Here is an 8,541-nt window from a genome sequence, read left to right as displayed (position 1 = left end):
GTCGCTCCATTTTAATGTAAAAGGAATGACTTTCTCCCCTCGACCTCATGCCCAACGACAGACATATATGGAGGTTATTTTATGTTTTAAAAAATCCTCTTTCTAATCCTAGTCCTCAATCTCTGTATGCATCATGCTCTCAAAACTCAAGTGGAAGATTCTGACAGAAAATCAAAACATTTGCTCCTGGATAAAATTTCTCCCTAGGGAATCTCTTCCACTCCCCCTGCCCCCTACCTCTAGGGCATTGGGAGGCATAAACGAGACGACACTTGCAAAGAGCTTCACAGAGGCAGGGGCGGGGCAAGGGCGCTCGGTAAAGACCTGGTACCTCCGAGTCTGATTCAAGCACCTGAGCACTCCAGGGCCCCTGGACGAGAGGTGGGTAAACAGCCAGCAGTGTGGAGCTGTGGGGAACCCGGGGGTGCTACACTTCAGCCTGGGTGCAAGGGAGTGACATCTGAACAGGGTCCAGAAGGGTCAAGGGTGGACTCTCCAAGGCAGAGGGAAAGGAGGGGACTTCTGGCAGAGGACCCAGTACAGTATACTTGGTGTGCCTGGGAGCTGGGGGCTCTGGTGGTGCTGGCAGTTAGCTGCCACTGAGCTGGCCTGCACCATGGTGACGTGGGAGCCGTGGGTTTCCAGGCTGGGCTGTGAGTGTCAAGGCTTCTCCGTGCAGGGGAAGGAGCCTGAGTCGATCGGTGGGAAACCAGTTGCAAGCAGAGCCCCCCAAACTCTGTTTCCAAAACACTTAATGTTTACACAAACTATAAAATAGTCTAGCAAGTGTGCAGTAGCCTCATGTCTAAAAACACAACCTACGTACCTTAATTCAAAATTACTTTATTGCTACAAAATGCTAACCATCACCTGAGCCTTCGGCGAGTAGCAATCTTTTCTTCATTATTATTATTTGAAATATTGCGAGAAGTACCAAAATGTGACACAGAGACCCTAGAAAAATGGCGCCGACAGACTCGCTGGACACGGGGTTGCCACAAGCCTTCGATCCGTAACAACGACAAACGACAAAAACACATTATCCTGAAGCACAATAAAGCAAGGGGCAGTAAAGAAGGTATGCCTGTGTTGTCGAAACAAATATAACGGTGTCAATTTAATCTGTCTTCCTGAGTCCCTCCCAGACCCGCCCCCCCACCGTACCCCGACGAGGTAGCAAATGTTGGAAGGCTGGCCAGCGTCCCTCCACGCTCATGCAAACGTGGACACACACTCAGCGAACGCCTGATGAGAAAGATCACCTCCCAGCAGAGTGTCTGGTTTGGGGAGGCCAGTATCCTCAGACCAGGGCTCTGCCTGGGGGTCCCTCACGTCACACCATCCCTGGGACTGACTTGAAGTTGACCTTTGTATATAGCACAAAGTGATAAGTGAAACATCAGAATTGTTCCCTATACTGAGCCTTTTAGTTACTATAGAAAAAAAGCTTTTAAATGCTTGTCCAGCTGGCACGTTAACGGAGAGATCTGAAATTATACGACCTTAAGGAAATTAAGTGGAGGCCACGCCTGCTAAAACAAACGTAGAGCAATGTATTTCTTAACTCCCGAGAAACCGACCTGGAATATTTTATGTATTTTTACATCAGTCCTTCAGGGTTTTGGCACAGCAAGTGGACTGTGTCTTATTTGTGGCGTCGCTAGTGCTGGGTGAATTGTTCTCCGTCCTGAGGAGAGAGACTGACGCCCTTACTGTGACTGTGACGATTATAACGGTCGGCCTGAGCTGGGCCTCAGAGCTGTCGCATGGGCAAAGGCAGGTGAAGTGGCGAGGGACACACTCGCCAGGCCTGGGACCCTGAGATTCAGGTTTCTACCTCAAAAATGTGAGTATCAAATTTGTCTAACGATCAACTTTTAAAAATCATGTTGAGTCTCATTATCTTATTTGAGAGATTCTAAAACGGGCACCCGGGTCCGATTTACAATTCATTCATTTCAGAGGAAATCCTTGACTTTTAAGGTAAAACTCTGTGGCTGGCACGGTAGTCTCAGGCAGCTGGCGTCTGCCGAAGGGCCAGCGCCACGTGATGAGGCTGAGCCACCGGTGGGACAGATTCTTCCCTGGGACGGCAGAAGGTTCTGTATCGAGTGCAGAAGTGATGAAATGCTCATCTCCCCTGAGGCCCCAGCAGGACACATGGCCGGCACAGGGAAGGACCGAGACACGGGTGCCAAGGGGACAGATGACATAACTAGGGATGGGCCCAACAGGAGGCTTTTCCGCCGAAGGGCTCGGGGGAGTGAAGATTGTAGCAGCACCCGCCCCCACCCCCAACCCTGTGGAAGACACAACAGGATCGCAGACAGGGCATGGGGTCATGGGACACAGGCACTAAGGAGAGCATCGTGTGGTAACCAGACCTCTCTCCTCCCGCCCTCTGGTCCCTTGCCCACGTTCATGTCGGCCAAACCCACTGGAAGCTGGAATATCAGGGAGCCTGGACGAAGCCGTCCGGGAAGTCAGCTGCTTGCGGCACAGAGGACAGGGAAGAGCAGAGGGGACAGAAGGAGACCGAACAGTGCACCCAGCGTCGACTCTGCACCCTTGTTATACTTTTAAAGTTATGAATCAAAATTAGTTGAACTTGTATTTTTATTATATTTCTAAACTTACAGTTTTAAGAGATCGTGAGCTATTGGTATGACACATTTGATCTCACATGAAGGATATCATGGCTTCAGGGTGAAAGAAACATTTAAAAAGCAAAGAGCATCTATGCTCACTGAGAATGTTTGGTAAATATGGTCTGTAACATTCTATCTGCTGCTTGCGTATACATTTAAAAAAAATAGTATACATTTTTAAAACAATAGCTGCATTGAGTTGTAATTCCCATACCATGCAACTCACATGCCTAAAACGTACAATGAAGTGGGTTTTAGGATATTCACAGAGATGTACAACCATCACCATGTCTAATTTTAGGGCTTTTCGTCACCCCAGAAAGAAATCCCTTACCCATTAGAAATCAATGCCCATTCTCCCTCAGCCACCTCTCCCAGCCCTAGGCAACCACTCATCTATTTTTTTTTTCTGTGTGAATTTCCCTACTCTGGACATTTCATATCAATGAAATCATACAACACACGGTCCTTTGTGACTGGCTTCTTCCACTCGGCCCAGCGTTTGTGAGGTCCTTCTCTATTGTGGCATACATCAGTAGCATTTCATTTCTTTCTATGGCTGAATCACATTTTGTTACATGGATATACCATCTTTTATTTATTTATTACTCGATGTGCATTTGAGTCGTTTCTATTTTTTGGCTATTATGAATAACGCTTCTGAAATATTCATGTACGAGGTTGTGTGGACATAACTTCTCATTTTTCTTGGAGACCCCTGGGAATGCAATCTCTGGGTCATATGGTTACTCTATGTTTAATTTTTTGAGGAAGCGACAAGCTGTTTTCCAAAGTGGCTGTATCATTTTACATCTCCGGCAACATTAAATGAGGGGTTCCATTTCTTCAAATCCTTGCAAACACTTGTCATTATCACTTTCTAATATGTAGTGAAGTGGTATCTCATTGAGGTTTTTATTTGTATTTCCCTGATGACTAATGAGGTTGAATATCTTTTCATGTGTCGTTGTCCATGTGCATATCTTATGTGGAGAAATGTCTAATTAGATCCCATTTAAAAACTGGGTTATTTTATAATCATTATGTTTCAAGAGTTCTTTACATATTCTGGATACAGACTCCTCATCGGATATATAATTCGAGGCTATTCTCCTACTCGGTGGGCTGTGTTTTCAATTTCATGATGGTATCATTTGCAGCACAAAGCTTTTAATTTTGATAAAGTTTGATATATGCATTTTTCTTTCAACACGTGTGCCCTTGATAATGTATCTCATAAGATTTTGCCTAATGCAAGGTCACAGAGATTTGCTCTTATGTTTTCTTCTATGAGTTTTATAATTGTAGCTCTTACGTTTAGGTCTACGGTTGATTCTGAGTTGACATTTTTTTGTGTCTGATGTAAGGAGCGGGTCCAATTTCATTCTTTGCATGTGAATATCTAATTGTTTTAGCACCGTGTGTTCAAAAGATTATTCTTTGTCCCTGAAGCGTCTTAGCACTCTCACTGAAAATCAACTCACTATAAAAGCAAGAGTTTATTTCTGGATTCCCAGTTCTGTTTTACTGGTGTATATGTCTAGCCTTATGCCAGTACTACAGTGTCTCGATAAGGTAGCTTTGTAGTAAGCTCGCTCTCCCAGTTTTATTGATATAATAGACACACGATGTTGTATAAGTTTAAGGCATACGATGTGATGATTTGACATATGAATACAATGCAAGACGATCACCATGTGAGCATTTCTGGTTTACCAGCACAGCCCTGAGCAGAGATGATGCTTTGTTTAAGCGTCACAAGACCTTTACGGACTGGGTCGTGTTGATATTCCCCTACCACACGTGAGGGAACAGGCCTTGAGAGATGAAACAAGCGGCTTGAGGCCTGATCACCAGTAATTAGAGAGACGAATTCTCACTCTCATCTGTCCGACTCTCAAGTTGATAATGTTAATCTTTATTTGAAGAAGTTTCTTTTGTTTACGTTAAAGACAAATTTGTTGGGAAAATCCATTTACGAAGAACACGTTCCTACCCATCAGAGCCGTATTAATGAACCATTGCTATCTTCCCTTCAAAATTACCCATAGCAATGGATTGGATGCCGGTTGACGAATGTGAAATTTTCAATAATTATTTATTTGTATTCCGAGCACTTTGGTAGATAAAGAGAAAAAAAATAGAACTGATCCTATCATGTTTCACCCCTTTGCACCTTCTAAGCTGAGGCGGATCACGATGCGGTGATACGGCCGGATTTTTCCGGTCTGAGAACCACGAAGAGCAGAACCGCGTGAATTTGCCGCATCCCCCCTCCCCTGGCCTGACGCTCCCTTCCCGCACAGTGCCTGGCTGGGGACCGGGTGCACTTTGTGAGCTGGGCCAAGCCCCACTTGTGCCTCACTTTGCTGCGTGGTGGGTTCAGATCAGGTCACTATTATAAGCCGCTCTCATAAAAGTCTGTGAATAAGGAAAGAGAGCTTTCGTCATGGGGAGATTTGTATTCCTCTCGGAGCGAAAAGGTCATCCCGAATCTCCGCTCGTAGATAAAGGCACAGCTTTGTGCCTCCCCCGCAGGTTCTAAGTCCTCTCCTCTGAGATGGATCATGCAGTTTCTTCTGGGAAGTCCAAATATAGAAAAGAGAAATTGAGTGAAAGAACACTTTGTCTTTGTCCTCACTTCTTCCTCTAGTGGTTGATTATGGAAACCCCCAGCCTAACAGGTGGCCGGGTGTGGGGCTCTGATGGGGCTCAGGATGAGCCTCAGGAGGGCGGGTCGACCAGGTGCCGGCCCGGTACTGTGTTAGCCGGGACGAAGGCCGCTCGGCATGCAGAAGAGAGAAATTTAGAATCAGCTAATTTCACTCTGAAGGGCAAGGATATTAGCGAATCCTGCATTTATCTCTCACTTAACGGTTACTTCCTTGAGGGTTGACTGCCCAAGACCTGTTGGAGGACTTAAATTCATCGTAGACTGATTAAGAAACAGAAATGATATTTTCTGAATTGAAAGGGAAGAGCCACCGCCAGCTGATTGGTTGGTCCTTTGGGTTTATTAAGCTATGTGTACCGATAACGCTGCTTAGGGGTCCATGGTGACCCAAGCTGTGCTCTCAGCTGGGACTCCAACTTTGGCTTCCCAGAGTTGGGAAGGACCTCAGAAGCCGAAACAAGTCGGAGGATGAGGAATCCGAAAAAGGGAGGAAGTCCCAGTATTGCCAAGACAATGAAAAATTCAGATGATTTTGGGCTCGTTACTTAGTTTTTCTTAATGTATACACACAAATAGCATCAATAAATATTGAATAATTTAGTTTGCCATAGGGCAAAAGTACACAGACATGGTAATACTTGAAAATACATGCAAAGTAGCCTAGAGCCTTAAGTCACAGCACTGTAAAGGGTGGAAGGGACGAGTGTCTCGCTTTCCTGGTGGTTAACGAGGTGAGAGAGGGAAAGAGGCGACGATGTTTAATGAAATGCGTGTCTGGTTCTATAATGCAGAATCCGTTCGTGTTTTTCCTTTGAATCAACTCTGCTATGAAGATCAAAGGCTTAGATAGTTTAAGAAAAGTTCTCTGGCCTCAGGTTTGTGAAGAGTCGTATCCAGCTCTGTCCAGTGTAACTGTCTGCAGGAATGGAATGTTCTCTGTATTCCCCGTCAGTGTGCCAGCCACCAGCCACGTGTGGACACCGAGCCCTTGAAACACAGCTCGCGCTCCTGGGGGACTAGGTTCTGAAATTATTTTAGTTATGTGAATGACCACATGTGGCTAGTGGCTGAGATATTGGTTCTGACATATTGGTTCTTTAGATATCGGACAGAGCTATAGACAATAATTGCTTAAAGCTTATTGTTATCTTTTTACGCTGACGACTTTTAATTGAAAATGCACCATATGCATAGTAAAATGAAATAAAATTAATAAGGAAACTCTGTTAGACAGGAAAGACTATTTCATGACGTTATGCGTCCTTCCCATGTCCTACTGCGGTCCCCCTTCTCGGATGCCACTACGGATAATAGCTTCTTACCCCTTCCAGGAGTTAGCCGTTAACGCACGTGCAAACATCAGACGTAAACGCGTTTCACTGTGTAAGTGGAAACATACAGTGCCCATCGTTTTTTCTACGCTACTTCTTTCACTTCGAAACATCCCGGCGCTCTTAACGTATGAGTGCTAAAGCTGCCTCGTCTTTTTAAGGGCTGTAGAGTATCCCATTTTTTAGGAACGCCGTTAGTTATTTAACTGGCCCCAGTGGCAGGTGTTTCGATATTTTTACTTCCTGTCGTTATTTCAATGATCATTCAGCCAGTTACACCTTTGCATAAGGGTGTGTGGCCGGCATTTTCCAGGATCATAAATTGCATGGGAAGAGAACTCTCGAAGACGACACCAGGATATAGATCAGTTAGGATTTAATAAGTTGCCCTCAGAAGCAAACCAGAGTCGGTCTGTTTTCCATCTTACGGGTGTAACGCTGACTGGAAGCACCGGGGGAGAAGCGGTGGTCGTTCGTTTTGCCCACTGACGTGCCTTGTGTGCCTGCGGCCCTCGCCCATGGAAGGACCTCGACGAATCTCTGTGAAATGAATAAGGAGATGTCCTAGTTATGGGTCCCGTTCCGAGGCCTTTCATCTGCTTTGCAAAGGCTCTGCTGAGAGGGACAGGGTCCTTCGTCGTAGGTAGCACCTGCTAGTAATAGCTCTGATGATCAAAGAGTATTTGATTTTCACCGCTTCTCCCACTCCTGGAGTAACGTGTGTTACGGCTCCCACGGAATGGTGAGAACGAAGTTGAAATTCCCTACGAACCTGAGTCTCCCTTCAAGACTTTTCTTAGAAGTTTGCAAAATCGTTTGGACGCTGGCGGTCGCCCAGGCCCCGGACTGAGTCCTGCTCAGGTGCTCCTTCCTTGGCCGAAAGGACCCTGTTTTCTCTGCCTCCTTGGTGCACGCGGTGCTCCTTCAAGGCGACGAGCTGAGACCGGGGTGCCGAGGGACAGCGGGGTGGCGCGGTTGCCCCCCGCGAGGTTTCTGCACGGCCTCGGATACCACCTTCTCCCACCGACGTCTGTGTGGACGCCCGCGGTCCTCCTTCTAGAACTGCCTCCCTCCCTCCCTGGACTGACACCTCTGCACGTGCTTCCGCCAGGTGAGCCCCGAAAACAGGCCCCTTCCTCGCGTGCCGTCCCCTGGGGTTCGGCTTCTGACCATGTGGCTCGGCCCCTTGCGGGAGCGTGGGGAAGAGGACAGGAGGGTGGGCCACGGCACCTAGGGCTTTTTATAACGAGGGAAGGTCAGAGGGGGTGCTCATCTGAAACCGGGTGTGACGGGAGCTGCAGAGTGAAGCCAGGGGGCGCTGGGAGCGTGGGGACCACTGGAGGAGTGACCAAGGGGGAGCAGCCCTTGCGTGCACATCGTGGAGGAAAGTGGCTCCCCCTGCAGGTGCGACCAGGCCTCAGGGAGGCAGGCCCGGGATGGCCAGGGGACCGGAGACAAGAGAAGTGGCCTTGAGGCTCAGCGTGCGCACTCAGGCCACCCCCGGCCGCGGGACCCAGACCTCGCCTGGTTCCCCACCCGACTTCATTGTATTTCATCATCGTCTTTTCCTTTAATTTTACGTATTCTTATCAAGAAAATAAAAAGGATCAAACGACCCAGAAAAGTGTAAAGAAAAAAACCAATTCGCTATCCCACTGTCTAGACAACCACCGTTTGTAATTAGCGTTTCGATTTTGGCGTTGATATTTTATCAACGAGCTCAGGGTTCACGTGCTGCCCTTCTCTACATCCACCCCTTTCTTTCTCTCTTCGTTATTTTCCTCCTTCTGTTCTTCCCCAGTCCCCACCTCAACCCAACTGGGGAACAAATGTCTACATAGGACGAGCGACATTTTCCCACCTTTACGAGTTTGCTCACACATGCTCA

The sequence above is a fragment of the Pteropus medius genome, unplaced genomic scaffold, assembly GCF_902729225.1.
Source record: "Pteropus medius unplaced genomic scaffold, Ma_sr-lr_union100, whole genome shotgun sequence".
Classification (NCBI taxonomy): Eukaryota; Metazoa; Chordata; class Mammalia; order Chiroptera; family Pteropodidae; genus Pteropus; species Pteropus medius.
The sequence above is the reverse complement of the archived record's forward strand: the minus strand, read 5'-3'. Positions refer to the sequence as shown.